The sequence below is a fragment of the Muntiacus reevesi genome, chromosome 3 (assembly GCF_963930625.1).
Source record: "Muntiacus reevesi chromosome 3, mMunRee1.1, whole genome shotgun sequence".
Taxonomy (NCBI): Eukaryota; Metazoa; Chordata; class Mammalia; order Artiodactyla; family Cervidae; genus Muntiacus; species Muntiacus reevesi.
Genome location: NC_089251.1, coordinates 53,409,582 through 53,414,114, shown reverse-complemented (window position 1 = coordinate 53,414,114; position 4,533 = coordinate 53,409,582). Strand labels below are relative to the sequence as shown.

At 42.4% G+C, this 4,533-nt stretch overlaps 1 pseudogene; it reads right to left on the bottom strand.

Moving 5' to 3' along the window:
- Nucleotides 1–4,211: 4,211 nt before the first annotated feature.
- Nucleotides 4,212–4,329, bottom strand: LOC136165732 (5S ribosomal RNA; annotated as a pseudogene).
- Between the last annotated feature and the right edge of the window lie 204 nt (nt 4,330–4,533).

Sequence of the window (4,533 nt, the reverse complement as noted above, 5' to 3'; positions counted from 1 at the left end):
CTTCTTCCCTTCCTTCTGCCTTTCCTGCTTTCTCCCTAGTTTGGATTCATCGTTATATTTTTAATAGTTAAAATAGGCAGAAAAGGGGCATCTGAGTATAAATATTGTTTAGGATCAAAGCATTTTAAAGCTGGAAGATACCTTTGAAGGCACACCATAAAATCTTTTCATTTCATAGTTACAGTAGTTCATGCCTGGGGAGGTAAAAAGAATTGCTCAAGGTCATAGAGTTAGTGATTGCCTGAAGCCAAGGCTGGAACTAGATCCCTGCGGACTCTGTGCCAAGAAACGTTCAGGTTTATAATCTTAAGAAGAGCTCGTGGAAAATTAGCTGCCAGTTCAGGTAATGGGAAATGACACCAGAGATGAGGCACCCTCTTCTGATGGAAGTGGATCTCATTAGAATACCAGGGCATCTTCAGCCTGAGTCAACCCAAGGCTGGAGCAGGAAAAGCTTTAATATCTGTACCCCTCTTATGTGTAATGTAATTACATTTTCACTTCAGCTTAACTGGAGAAAGAGCCTGAATTTACACTGCACACAATTTTTACATGTTTTCTGCTGATCACTGCTTAACAAGGTATTTCACAGGAGAGATTTGTTAGCTTTAATAGCCCTTAAATTACTTACGGCAATTACCTGCATCACTTTCAACTCCATGGAGGTTATTAAAATATTCTCATGGCAACTGTAAAGAAATATGAAAATAGGTAAAGATGAAATTATGCCCTTTCCCTGAAGACATTTGCTTGGAATGTATTTGCATTGCTTTTTATACAGGGGGATGCATTTAGTTGAAGACAAATATTCTAACCACTGAGCTTTAATCAACCTAAAAGCAGGCATATGTCTCTTGAAGAATTTTTTTCTCATCCTTCCAGGTTTATTCCAGTGCTACCCTCTCACGGTAACTGGAAAATATTTTGGTTGAGATTTAATGAGCATTTGCTGAACCTCTAACATATGTCAGGCAATGTCATATATGCTATTTTATTTGAATTAAAAGAACTCCTGAGAGTTATGTGATATTATATCAATCTCAGAGATAAGGAAACTTAGATCCATAGAAGCAAAGGAAAATTCACAAAACCATATAGCCAGTAAATGTAACAGATGGGATTAAAATCCACTCTTAATTCCTGCAAGAATTGTACTGTATCACAAACGTTGTTGATCAGTCACTATGTTGTGTCTGATTCTTTGTGACACCATGGACTGTAGTTTGCTAGACTCTTCTCCCCAAGGGATTTCCCAGGCAAGAATACTGGAGTGGGTTGCCATTTCCTTCTCCAGGAGATGTTCCTGACCCAGAGATTGAACCCATGTCTCCTGCACTGGCAGGTAGATTCCTTACCACTGAGCCACCAGGGAAGCCCTTAGATCAGTTTTATGGAGGTATAATTTACATATAACAAAGCATACCCATTTCAAGTCTACATATTATAACTACCACCCATTAGATAGCTTTACGTATAAGCAGAGAACTTATTTTTTTAAAAATTTGTTTATTTATCTTATTTTTGACTGCACTGATTTTTCGTTGCTACGTGTGGGTCTTCTCTAGTATGGCGAGTGGGGGCTACTTTCTAGCTGTGGTGTGCAGGCTTCTCATTGTGGTGGTTCCTCTCATTACAAAGCCCAGGCTCTGGGGTGTGTGGGCTCAGTAGTTGTGGCTGCCTTCAGTAGTTGTGGCACACAGATTTAGCTGCTCTTCCTGCATGTGAAATCCTCCCACACTGGGGATTAAACCCATGCCTCCTGCACTGGCAGGTGGATTCTTAACCACTGGACCAGCAGGGATATTCAGGAGAGCTGCTTTTGTTTGCAGGATTCGGGGGAGGTTTTATTGGCTCTATCCAATCTCTGAAATTTCTTGTTTTCCTGTAGGCTAAAGTAGTGTCTGGGATTCTTTTATGGAAATCAAAATTCAAATCTGGGTAAAGTCTCTAACCCCTAATGCCTGGCTACTCGAGGGCTAGCAGCATTAGCATCCCCTGGAACACATCAGCAAAGTAGAATCTCAGGCTCCATCCCAGACTTACTGAGTCAGAACCCACATTTTAAAACAAGATCCTTGGCCGATGTATATGCACTGCTCTAAAAAACTATTTTGAGAAGCACTGCTCTAATATGAGGGAGTTTGCAAAACAGACTTCTTAACTGTTTGAAAGTGAAAGAAAGTGTTAATCACTCAGTCATGTCTGACACCTTGAGACCCCTTGGACTGTAGCCCTCCAGGATCCTCTGCCCATGGGATTTCCCAGGCAAGAATACTGGAGAGGGTTGCCATTTACTTATCCAGGGGATCTACCTGGCCCAGGGATTGAACCCAGGTCTCCGGCATTGCAGGTAGATTCTTTACTGTCTGAGCCAACAGGGAAAGTATTGATCATTTGGAGAAGTGGGTAAGAGGAAGAGAATAAAGAGAACTGACTCAGCAGAGGTAGGGAATGCTCCTGCATAGGAGGACTTTGCACATGGTTCCCATCTCCATTTCCACCTTGTCTAGTGTTATGCCCGATGTCCGAATCCCCGAGCGGGAAGAGAGAAGGCTTCCGAGACAATGCAACTCGCAGGAAGGGAAGTTTATTACTGACTCGAGTCAGGACTCCCTGCCGCAACCAACGCAGTGGTGCGGGTCAGAGAGCCCCGAGCACAAGCTGTTACACAATTTTATAGGGCGAGAAGTGGATTGGTTAAACAATTTCATTGGTCAATACTTTCGCGCGGGCGGGACTTTCCTGGGGGTTTCCGCCCCATTCCTAATTTCCTAATTGGCAAACATCGGTGAAAGCTTAATTGGTCCTAATTGGCAAACAGTGGTCATTGTTAAGCGAAAGCTACCTGATAGTAGGAAGGCCTGCTCCTAATCTAAGCTGCGTTACTTCTGCTCGCCTCACATCTAGGACTTATTTCAGATAACTAACACAGGAGGTGTTTGCACACAAGGATTTTTTTTTTCAATGCCATTGTGACTTTTCTTAGAAATGGTCCACAGCATTTTCATGTGAAATGGATGAGTGTGTTTCTTTTCTCTGCGGTAAAGAAAACCTTCCCAAACCATGCCTTCATCACTTTTATTTTTCATCCTTTTCTTTCTCTGAGCTCCCATCTCTATTTTTGAGATATTTCTGAGCATCCTAATCCAAGTATCTCATAGTAGCTTTTAACTCAAAATAGCTAACTCCAAACACATCCCCTTCTCCTTCCCTTCTTCAGCAGAGCTGTTTTTACCAGTGAGTGGTCAATGGTGACAGTGATTTATTAATCCAGTCAATCATTCACAAGGCGTTATTATACAGCTTCTATGAGTCGGTCACTATTAATGATCCTGTTTTTAAGGTCCAGCATGCTAAGAGGGCAGATGAATGTGTCAACACAAAATTAGACTGCAGTGTGTGAGCTGTTATATTAGGCTGTACTGTCAGTTCAGCATTTATCAGCCACAGGTGGCTACTGAGCACTTGAAATGTGGTCAGTCTGGATTGATTTGTGTCCTAAGAGTAGAAGATACTCTGCGTTGCAAAATGAAAAAATAGAAGGAAAAAAAAAATAGAAGGAAAATATCTCATTAATATTTTAAAAATGTTGATTCCATGTTGAATTGATACTATTCCCTGGTGGCTAAGAATCCACCTGCAATGCTGGAGATCTGGGTTCAATCCCTGGGTTGGGAAGATCCCCTAGAGAAGAGAATAGCTACCCACTCCAGTATTCTTGCCTGGGAAATCCCATGGACAGAGAAGCCTGGTGGGCTACAGTCAGTCCATGGGGTCACGAACAGTCAGACACGACTGAGAGACTTTCCCCAGATACATATATTTAGATATATGGGTAAGAGATGTGGCTCAGCTGGTAAAGAACCTGCCTGCTAACTCAGGAGATGCAAGAGATGTGGATTTGATCCCTGGGTCAGGAATAATCCACTGAAGAAGGAAATGACAACCCACTCCAGTATTCTTGCCTGGAAAATCCCATGGACAGAGGAGCCTGGTGGGCTACAATTCATGGGGTCATAAAGAGTTGGACATGACTGAGTTTGGATGCACACACACACACACATACACATACACACACATTTAGATTTATGTGTTTAGTTACTAAGTCATGTCGGACTCTGTAACCCCATGGACTGTAGCCAACCAGGCTCCTCTGTCCATGGGATTTCCCAGGCAAGAACACTGGAGCAGGCTGTCATTTTCTCCTCCAAGCCCTACAGCACCAGGTATTCCCAGATGGTCTCCCATCCAAGTATTAACAGGCCCGACCCTTTTTAGCTTCTGAGATCTGATGCCATCGGGCATGTTCAGGGTGATATGACTGTAGTTACATATATATATCAGTTTGAGTAAAATGTACTGTTAAAATTAGGTTCACTTGATTCCTTTTAGTTTTTTTTTTTTATGCAGTGATTTAAAAAATGTAACATTACGTGTGTGTCTAGTATGTATTTCTGTTGGGCAGCGCTCCATTCCAGGTTCTGAGCTCGGGTGAACTACAGACTAAGGGTTCAGCAAAGTGCAGGGAAAGGC